The following is a 12090-nucleotide window of genomic DNA, read 5'->3' on the forward strand; positions in this document are numbered from 1 at the left end:
AATTCTAACATGGCACGCGACTTGTTTTCTAGAGACTAAGAAGAAAATCAAGTGTGGGTTATTCTGCAATAACTTATGGGCGGAGCTTAATGTTTCGAAAATAGTTCCGAATAAATAAAAAAAATATTGCAGTAAAATGCACGTGCTAAAACCTGCCCTAAAAGAAATGTAATAAATGTAGCATGAATATAAATGTAATGAAACAACAAATTGTATATTTGGTGATAAGTGGCATAATCACACCTACAAAGAATGTTGTTGGTTAGGAAGCGTAATTCAGAAACATTTATAGCATGTCAGCTTTTCAGTAGCATCAATAAACGTGACGTCATTAAGTTTCTACGATTGTTGTTTTCAATGAAAGTGACGTCATTTGCAAAATATTTATGAATGAAAACGACGTCATATGTTTGTACAATTCAATGACGTCACTAAATAGTGAACTTTGTACTAAGAATGGCGGAGTATTGAAAACTATAGTTTACGTCCAAAAGCTTGAACCAAATCAATCAGAATCGTGTTAGAATCGAAATAATATTTTTCTATGATGGTTTGTTTTCAAATAACCCACAGTAAGTTGTATAGATGCGTGTTATCAAATCACTCGTGCTTCGCACTCGTGATTTAATTCCTACACATCTATACTCCTTACTGTGGGTTATCCGACAACAAACCATGATAGAAAAATATTATTTCTTAAATAAACAACAACATTTACTCACAATTTTCATTTAGTTTTGTTTCTTCCGTATTTCCATCTAAATCAACCCAGTTTCCATTCTTGCACTCTATATGGCAGAGTATCTCACATCGTCGATATGTACAGATAGTGCTGTGACTGGCCTGTCGGACAGAAAACTCCGACAGAGTATGTCCATTTTCATCAGAGCACGTGTCCAACCTGGATAAATCGAGCAGGTCAAAAAAGCAGCCCCTTTCACAGTTTGATACCTGCAAATAAAAAGTTCAGCGAATCTATATAAATGCAGCTGTTGTGTTGTGCATTGTCATTCGTTTGTAAAATGATTGTGTAAATTACTGTGTTGAACTAGAACATCTATTTTTAGAAACCTATTGTCTACGATATTAATACGATTTGTATTAATGTGCAGATTTGCGAATTCAACGCTATTTTAATATAAAATATGATAACATAAATAATGCAGAATTATTTTCCCTATTTCGATTGATGGTTATACAAAATATTTTTAACATTGTTCATAGTCAGTAGTGTTATTTTGCTTGCTTGAATATAAAGTTTACATTCTGTTTTGAATCTATTACTTTTTTTTTTTGGCCAATCGCAATTTCGCCAAACTGTGAACAAGCCCCACAGACGACCAGTTAAGCATGCAGACAGACAGACAGATTGTCCTATTATGCATTTTTGTGTCATTTACAAATAGCTATACATATCATTATGTCAACGTGCTTCAATTATGTATTGCGAAGTATCAGATTTGTTACGTAAAGATTATCATACATACATACACGAATTCAATCATTAAATTGTAAAAATGATTATTTTTTTACAAATAATAAAACAATCAAATATAATATAAGTGTTTTCCTAGACAAACACTTGCAGTTGATGTATACGCATTAATTTAATTATTAACGTGTATATACAAACTGGAGAATTCAAACCATAAACATAGTACAGTTATTAAAACGTTTAAGCATCAAAAATAAACAAAACTTGAACCATTTCCGTTGTTTTGGCAATGGTCCCGGCCTTTGTTTAAAAGTATTTGCATGTTTTACAAAGTTATGTGTTGATATATAATGGTATTGTAGAATATGTTAATGAAACGGCCTCGTTGTTATGATTTGTAAAGCATAAATAATGTTCTTCATGCAGAAAAAGGACGATTTTGATAAAAAAAAGAGTTATCAAGCTATCAATTTCAGTTTTATTTATCAATAAATAATAACGTATTTACTCTTTATCGGCGATTATCTCTAAGTAGGAGTATGAATAAATATTCTTACCCGGTTTGACAAAATATATGGTGACGTTAAAAGCAAGTGACTGTTAGGTAAATCTTTCGTATTTCAAGTACATTTGACACGTTTATCATACCCAAACTTTCAGTAATTTATAATGCTACTTACACTATCGATTTAAAACCGATCAGACTTAACATAAAATTTAATATAAAAATATTGTAAGCGTGCAACAGAATACTAAACCAGCAACTGGTTAACTGGGTAAATCGCCCTTGAGTCGGACGTGTTAATGGTATAAGTCTATAATATAAAGCTTTGTGATCAAAGCCGGGACTCAGCTTGTGCAGGCTTTAACTATCATATCATATGAATCTATTTTACAAATAATTATTTGATTCCCAGCTTAAGTTCAGTGAAAAATAGCTGATTAACAATACCCACTGAATTTACCCATGAGTCGGACACATTCGCCCTTAACACGGACACCGGTTTGTATTTTGCATTTATTTCGTTATCAATTCCCTACATTTATAAAAATACAAAGTGTACAGTTACAGTCCTGTGTTGATTTTATATGTTTTTTCTTTCGTCAACATATTGACGAAAATGAGTTATAAAAAGAGGAAAATAACATGATCACTTTAATTGTCTATCCAACCTTTAAAACAACGGAACCATATGTAGCACTGGGGTGGCAAAGAAAAGTATAGACATACATAGATATAACATTTTATTCTTGTTGTTTGTGAGCTTTGAGATTCTTTATAGATTGAGTCATGTTAATTGGAATAAATATGTGGTTTATTCTGATTCGAATGCCTCTGCCAGTACATAAACTCATGTTCGCCATAAGGGCGAATTGCGTTCGCCTCAAGCGCTAATTGAGAAGTAATTTATATTTTACTGTAAAACCTATACAATAGAGTGAACCACTGAACATTACCTTTCATTTTTATAGATAAAGATTATGTTTTCAATATAAAGTTATTTGAGAATGTTGTGAAACGTTTCTGACCAAAATGCCGATGGTATAGAGGTAATTAATAATTGGAAATTCGGAATGTTCCTTCACCCGAAGTTATTAATACTGTGACGAATCCAAATTCATCGTGAGAATATATTTTATAACAGTGTTTTTTCGAAATCTGATTTATTTTGAGTATGAAGGGTAAAGTGTTGGTTATAAAGTCACAAATCATGCTAAACAAAACTGATTTGTGAAAACTTCAGAGATAAAAAATGTCTGACTCAAGGGCAACATCGACTGAAGGGCGAGTAACCCTAATTGTAAATCTTCAAAATGTTTAGGTAAAATTTAAAATATGTCAATTGAACGTAGATGAACTCTCATTAAAAACAAAAGTAATATATGGTCTATTATTTTGGCTACATAAGCGGACAAAGCATGTTTGTGATTAAAATGAATTATTACTAACACAGTTACTTTTATCGATTTGCAAAGGTATATTATACTTTGCATGTAATTATCCTGTCTTAAATCATATGGATGAGAAAACTACAAATTGCTATTCTTAATCTTTTTATGGGGCCGCTTATGTCCGCATCATAACGCTAACAGCATTTGTAATAATTGTGTTTCTGTGTGTTTGTTTTTTCCGTTTAATTTGATTATGATTGAAATCATTAAATCATCTTGCTGTAAGAATAGTGTGGTTGTATCTGTTTATTTCAGGTCGACGTGAGGTGTTGTTTTGTAGTTGAATTAGTTTCAATATTCGCTTTGTTCATTAATTAAAATTTGTTTCAGACCGTAGTGGTTGCATTGATGTTGACGAACATTACTTATAAACCTTGTAAATTCTGATATTTCAAAAACGACGCAAATTGGATAAGATTATAATAAATGAAACATATCTAAATGCAATTGATATTTCGAAACATTTTATTTTGGCGAGCTTTTAGTTTACAAGACTAGTAAATAAAACATCAAATAAGAATTATAGTTTTGTATAATGCATACTTGGGTGTAATAAAGTAATGTTCAGTTCTGTTTTGATTTTTATTGCGACTTAAGAAACCTTTGCAACTAATGCTAATAACCCCGATTCCCCACTGATCACAAATAAAAATATATTATTGCGATTATAAAATTGCACATTAATGATTGGCATTTTGTTTGAAGTAGGCAATAAGGAGAAATGAAATTTGTATAATTTATTCAAGGAAAAAAAGCTTTAATATTATTTAAACCAAATTTCAGGTTAATCTTTAAAAGCCAGTTTAAACTGGTGACCATCGTTAAGTAAATTATTCGGTTAAACGGTTGCATCTCTACCAAATTAGCAATCGGTTGCTTGTATCGTGATACCTAAGTTAATAAATGCAATATGAAAAGTAAAACACGTTGATTATATAAACATCGTCTTGTCCCTTTATTCTGATACAACTTAATATTTGTTAGTTTACGTTTTGATAGGCTGCAATTTTCTGTCTTGATTCTTTTTACAGGCTTTAAAGATTCAAATGTCTGCAAGTATGTTGGTAAAACATATACGAATAATCTTGTGTATCTTTAGTCTTCAAATTTGCAAAGTGCATTGAAATATTCGTAGAATATTCATACCAAGCAATGTGTATTACATCTCCCGCGGTAGATTCTGGAGGCAGCATCATGCGGACAAATAATGTTATAATGTATCGCACCTGAAGAGTTACATACGGATGTTGAAGTAGACACGAATACAATTCTCAGATGAAAACGTCGTTTTTTCCGATAAAATATCTTTTAATTTACCCCTGTTTCGGTTCTTTAAATTATCCAGTACATGGTGCAGAATTTTTACGGGGTTTTCAAAGGTTTACACACGGGCTGGAGAGAATGTAATCACAGCATTAAGAACTTTGTTTTTGCAAATATCTCAAGTTATTGAAATACATTTGCAAAACTCTTTAGTGCATAAAAGACAGTTTTCCTCGCAGTTTGTGCCGATATTTTTAAGCATAAGAATAAATCTTTGAATATGTTTGAAATCGTTGACAAAATTTCACGTTCCGTGAAGTATAACCGTGTATTACAAATCAAATTTTGAACAAGAACACAGGCTTATTAAATAAAGTCATTCTGATGTATTTCACATTGCCTTTAGCAGCATAAAAACCTGTAATTTATGCACTAGTTGAAATTCTTCTGAAAATGTGTTAACACAAGTTATTTGGAATAAATCACTACTAACCGTCGTGTTTAAATCCTTTAAAATTAAAATGGGGAACCCCACAAAGGCACGTGATCCTGTACCCTGAGTAAACGCTGTCGGCATTACCATGACTTCACCCGAGTAGAGCGGATGAAAATCACCAATTTCATTTTCAATTGCAAATATACGCTACCATCTACTGTGTAATAAATGAACCAACCTTGAAAACTACGACAAAACTCAAACAACAGAAAATCGTCAACCGCTTCATGTCTATCGCCTGTTGAAAAGACAACAATGGTACACCCGATAGAACAACCAGGAAGAGAAAAAAACACTTTCGTGTTCTGACGTATATTTATGAAACACCAATCAAAATACACTTTTGAAAAGATAAAGCCTTTAATTAGTTAAACGGGTAGTTAAACCGTTTTGATCTGGTGTTATCGAGCGGCTTTTCATGGTATCGAGCGGCTTTTCGTAGTATGTTGACTGCCGCTTTCTTTTTTTCTACGCGCTGTTGATTTTGAATACAGAATACTAATCAATATAAATATACACTTATATTAACGTCGTTTCATGGTCAATCTGTAAGCATTACCAATTTATACTTCAAAAGTAGAGCTATTGATAAATCGCAAATAAAGTTAATTCATTTCATTACTGATGTATATCGGCATATATTATTTTCAGGATAATTTCCAGTTTGATAAACACATATTTAAATTCATTTCACGACAATTCAATTATGAATGGACTTTAAAGTATGTATTTGATTTTGATACAATTTCATTATCATGGTAAGGATATTTATGCTGATCATTAAAATCATCATCATCATCATCACCACCACCACCACCAGCATCACTACCACTACCAGCGGCAGCAGCGGCAGCATAATTATGACAAAATTTGTAAATAGGTTACATATAAATAATTGGTTAATATAAATTTTTAATTTAAATGCTCCATATACCATTGACCAAGTTAGTTGAAACTTAATAAATATCACATTTACAGTGCTGCTCATACAGCATTCAACGTCAGTATTCTGTCAAGTTTCACTGAGTACTTCTGTGACCGGGTGGCAATCAGCTGTTATTAGCTGTTATTAGCATAAATATTAATGAAAGCAAACTAAAATGAAAAATGGTTATCATACGTATACCATGTGGATTGTTATTCTAATTACCGAAATAAACAACAAACATATGTTTCATGGATTAATTATGGCAGAAATTTAACAATAGACATGTCTATTCAACATCTGTATGCAGATACAGAAATATTTTAGTTGTGTCAAATACATATGGAAAATGAGATGTTAGATATATTAGGTATATTAAAGAAACAATTAATAAACGAACAAGCAATCAAACAGGCGGACCATAACTATTGGTCGTATTCGAATTCTGAGCAATACTGCGTGTCGACTTTCTGATTATATGAGCTTCTTTCTCAAAAAGTGACAACTTAATAACATTTAGTACATGTTCCCATAAAGCTTAATAATTTATCTTCTGACATTCGCTTGAAATAATAAGTAGTAGCCGTAGCAGTGCAGTAGCATCACTTCTTCAAATTTACCCATAGAAAGCGAAGCATAAGATGGTGCCGTAGGACTACCCATAGCAGTACCCAATCGCTTGAATGTCGTGCGTCGACCTCGATGGTCGACACGCGACAATCAACTTGGCCATATCAGGATTACGTAAAGTACATTTCTATAATTAGAATCAAAACAATTCATCAAGTCAACGTACATGACGTTTAGCCTAAGACTTCATTTAAAAGCTCATACACACTCAAAATCAACGAATATTTCGAAAAATAAAGTTAGCACATACTAAATCAATGTTACCTATAACAATAGCCAAAATTTCGACGCTAAATATGGTCTGGTAACATAGATTTAACGCAATAATAAATGCTCGTTTTTATTTGTTGTGTCACAATATATTCCATGTGAATTTCCGGGACGATTGAACTTTACCGGTACGCAGCACTTAACATCAAACAGCGTACCCTAACCCTAACCCTAACCCTTTACACCTAACACATAACAACTAACGCAACACCTTATAATCCTGTTTACCCTATATATTTCCTTAGTATCGGGGGCTACCGCCCCAAATCCCCGCTTTGTCGATAGTGGTAAACAACTGCGTACCGGTTAAGTTCAATCTAGCCGAATTTCCGGCAACGATATCAAAAAATAAAATAAATCGTTCAAACACGTCACTTTTGTTTATTAAAATGTCTTAAGTACCAAACATGTTTCGGCCATAGCCTTCATCAGTAGTACATCAATATAAACAAATACATAGGAAGTGACGTTTTTAAAGGTCGCCGTGGTGTAATGGATATGGTGTCCGCCTTGCGACCGGGAGGTCACGGGTTTGATCCCCACCGTGGGAGCGTTCTTTAGATCTCCCCCAAAGACACCAAGTACTGGTTCTAGGCCCAGGAAATGGACTCGAGAGCGTTTATATAAGCCTAAGGCTTTCGACGCAATCGAGCTAAAATAAATAGGTTTAAACTAACGTCATACAATAACGTAGGGTCGTTTGGCGGAAAATATATATAGAGTACATAATATTACATAATACATAAAACAAAGATGGATTAGTGATGATACAACAGCCTATTAGTAATAATATCACTGATTGTCACATTCAACAAAAGCAAGGCGTTTTGCAAAATTTATAAACAGACGGGAGTACACGAAATTTCAAAAAAGAAAGAAACACATTCAGAAGGGTAAGGAAACAGTTTTGAATTTATCAGACCGTATACTGTAGTATCAGACACTGATTACATTCTGTTAGGAAAAGGATTAGGCTTCTGCCCTCGTATAAAATCCCATGATAAAGTTAAATTAGCGGAAGAAGTTTTTTTCTTTTTACCAGAAGATTACATTTAAAAGAATATTTTTTACAGAACTAAATAAAATAGATATACACAATACTACTGAAATGATCAATATAATATATACACATGCCGTCATTTAATAAGATACCATCTACATTTACAGCTCCTAATGGAAGAGACATATATCTTGATTTTTTCAAAGAAGCCATTACAAATGAAATTCTACATAATGATAAGAAGAAACAGTTCCGACAAAAAATAAAAATAAATAAAAAATAAATACCAATTACAAGCCTTGAAAAATTTAGCACATGATCCTAATATTGTTATTAAAAGAGCCGACAAGTCAAATACTACTGTAGTAATTAATAAATATAAATATATTGAAGAAGTAACTCGTCAATTAAACGATGAACATTTCTACAAAAAAAAGTGAACAACAACCAACACCAGTCAGCGAACAAAAATATCCAAAAATGTTTTGAAGAAATAAAGAAAAACAACCCCGGTATTAGTAAACAGTTTGACTTGTTTCCAACTAATATCCGTAATCCCCAATTCTACATTCTGCCAAAGACACACAAGCCATTTGATGCCAGTCTTCCACTTGGCTATCCTGGTAGGCCAAACGTTTCTGCATGCAGTTCCAACACGGAAAATAATTCTTAATACTTGGATTTTGTCTTAAATCAAGCTGTGCAGTATTTACCATCGTATGTTAAAGATACAACATACTTTATTAACAAGATAAAAGATATTAAATTGAAAAAAAATGCTGCTTTGAAACTTTAGATGTATCTTCTTTATGCACTAACATACCCCATAGTGAGGGAATAGATGCTTGTACAAAATTTTTATAAGAAAAGAAACTATAAATAACCATGTAAATGCTGATGATGTTATCAGACTTTTGCAAGTTTGAAAATAACTGTTTTGATTTTAATAATGATACTTATTTACAAACTATGGGTACTGCTATGGGTAGTCCTATGGCACCGTCTTATGCTTCGCTTTTATGGGTTAATTTGAGGAAGAGAAGATTTTCTTAGTAATAACTCTATTAAACCATATATTTGGCTTAGATTTTTGGATGACATTTTTATGATATGGAATGGCTCTTTAGAAGATTTAAACACTTTTATTAATACTTTAAATAACTTCCATTCCACCATAAAATTTACCTCTAATATATCTCAACAGTTTATATCTTTCCTTGATGTATCTTTATCAAAAAATAAACTAAACACTGCGGTTACAAATATTTTTTGTAAACCCACTAATATGCATTTATACTTAGATTTTCATCTCACCCCATGTCCTGTTAGCGGAGTATTCCATACAATCAGGCAATGCGCTATAGACGTATTATTTCTGATGATGATTTATTCAATCAGTTCTTATCTAGTTTATTTAAATATTTTTTAAATAAAAATTATCCAACAAATGTTATTGAAAATGAATTTTCTCAAGTGAAAAATATGAAACAAGAAAGTGCACTATGTGTTACTCAGAGAAATGCTGATTCAGAAATACCATTTATTGTATGTTTTAACACATCACTTCCTAATATTGCTAAAAATTTACACAAATACAAGGATTTGTTAAGATTATCAGACAAGGAAAGTGTTAAGTCTTTACATTCATTTAAACCTATTTTGGCCAATAAAAAACTAAGAATATACGTAACAGCCTTGTAAGATGTTCAGTGTCTTATAACAGTACTGATATACATTTATCTGGTCAATGTAACCGACCAAGATGTACACATTGCAATAATATAAACACAAGTTCAATTTTCAATAGTAGTGTTACTAGTTTATCGTATGATTTACGCTATGATGTTGGTTGTACTTCGCGCAATGTTATATATCTTATTTCATGTAAAAAAAAATGTAATAAACAATACGTCGGACAAACTAATTAGAATGTTTCCCGCAGAATGAATAGCCATAGATTTGATATCAGAATTTTTTCAAGAAATCCTATTTCACATGTTGCTACACATTTTGGACCCACCGACAATGATTGCACTTTATCAGATTTCTCCTTTGTACCAGTTTGATGGTGTTCAAAACAATCTAGACCTGCTACGATATCCGGACTTATACGAGCGAACGCGAGATTGGCTTCGGGAAGCTTCGGAAGCACGACGTCATTCTATACATATATAGTGACGTCACTACGTTATTGTCAGTAAGTCCGGTGTGACACATTGGCACGACGTAGTTCTAATAAATACGCCGTTCTTCCGCCGCTGCTATGATCATATTACACAATGATCTTCAATCGTCATTCACATGGAAACCATTTTGAACTCGTGAATTGTTAGCAAGAGTACTTTGGAAGTTAGATCGACTGGTTAGATTCGCCCACGTTTGAAAATATGTGAATCAGTGCGTTTAAGTTGAACTATGTTATACATGTACATTTATTTCTGCTCATTGCTACTAGCATACTTCAATCAAATTTGGCATTGCTTTTTGTTTTATTTCATTTTTTTTTTCAATATTTTATTTTCATTAAAAATGTCATCCTATGCTGAAGTTTGCAAGTAGCTTCTTGTATGTATATGTGCTGAGTTTTCGCGTTTTTACATCATATTTATTAACATACCTCCGCACTGGTGATTATCTATTCGTTTTTATCCCATTTTCACCGCGACATTGACGGTATAACACGTTGTGGAATATACTTTCTTGTATTCAACACTGTGGAATATACCTGTCGCGTGCACGGACTACTTTTTAAATGACGTCATGCGATATGCGCTAAAATTAGGTCGATATTGTTTGGTTCATTGATCGAATTATAAGGTCACCCATAAGAAGAAAATGTGCAAATTTTGCAGAAAAAAATATATATATGACATATTCACCAAAAGAAATGTTGAAATAAAATATAAAATTACACGATTTTTGTTTTGTTATTTTTTATTTATATTTACTTTACCACTGAATGATTTTTCATAAGAAACAAAGTCGACAAAACTTAAGCTCAAAATTATACGACCTTCAACCTTTAAATCTAGTCATATGACATAATTTTTCGCCATCCGTATAATGAATCAGCTGATTGATGGCGTCATAAATTGACATACTTATTGCTTCATTTTCCCCATTTTTTTGGACGATTTATTATAAACGCGACTTAGATCTATTTCACATGTTTTCTACATGTACTGTATGTCGACATATCTGAATTGTCAATTGATCACATTTTCCTTATTTCGTGTAATGTGCATTGTTTATAACCAAAGCATATACTTTTGACATTTAACTTAAATATTAAGACTGTACAACAAGCCAAACACATATCGCACAGTTCATGTATAATCTGCTATGTTTGCGTTCCTTTTTAATTCACGTAAGGCATAGAGCTGTGTAAAGTATAAGATGGTAAAAATAGCACCACACTGGAATTGGGAACGTCCCATTTTGTACACGGGTATTTTCTACTCATTTATCTGCTGTGTACTGGAATGTTTTCCATTCTTTGTGTATTTATATATTAAATTATTTTCTCGTACAATAAGGGCATTTACCATAGATAAATAAAACATTGTGCAAGTTTAAACATAATTATGTTTGTATGCAGAAATCTGCAAATGCAACCGAGTTTACCAACGGCTATTATTAGATAAACTGCTCCGGTTCATTTGAACAGCAGTAATGTAGAGTACATGACGTAGCGTGTGACGAAGAAGAAAGTTTATCGCGTTCATAAACTCATTTGAATAAAGTGATAGAATGGCATGAGGGTCTTTATTTAACTATGCTAAAATAATTATTGAAGACCCTGGATGCAAAATCGTCAATTATTGAGTTAAATGGATTATTAAATGGATTTTAAAGGATAATTAAAGGTAAGATACTAGTTCTTACGTGTTTTGATTTTTGTTTGTACTTTTGTCGTTCCCTGTTCTCGGGGAAATGATTTTAATATGGCCCATGTCATGGGCGCCATTGATGCATCGGATCACACACGGCATACCCATAACATTATATAAAAAACACGTTCTGCGCGTCCTTAAATTCGTCGTCCGAAGTCGGAAAACGTATTGCCCTGTATTATATTTTGTCAAATAAAGTGTCAGTCGCTGCAATTGTCTGTTTAC

The sequence above is a fragment of the Dreissena polymorpha genome, chromosome 9 (assembly GCF_020536995.1).
Source record: "Dreissena polymorpha isolate Duluth1 chromosome 9, UMN_Dpol_1.0, whole genome shotgun sequence".
NCBI classification, from domain to species: Eukaryota; Metazoa; Mollusca; class Bivalvia; order Myida; family Dreissenidae; genus Dreissena; species Dreissena polymorpha.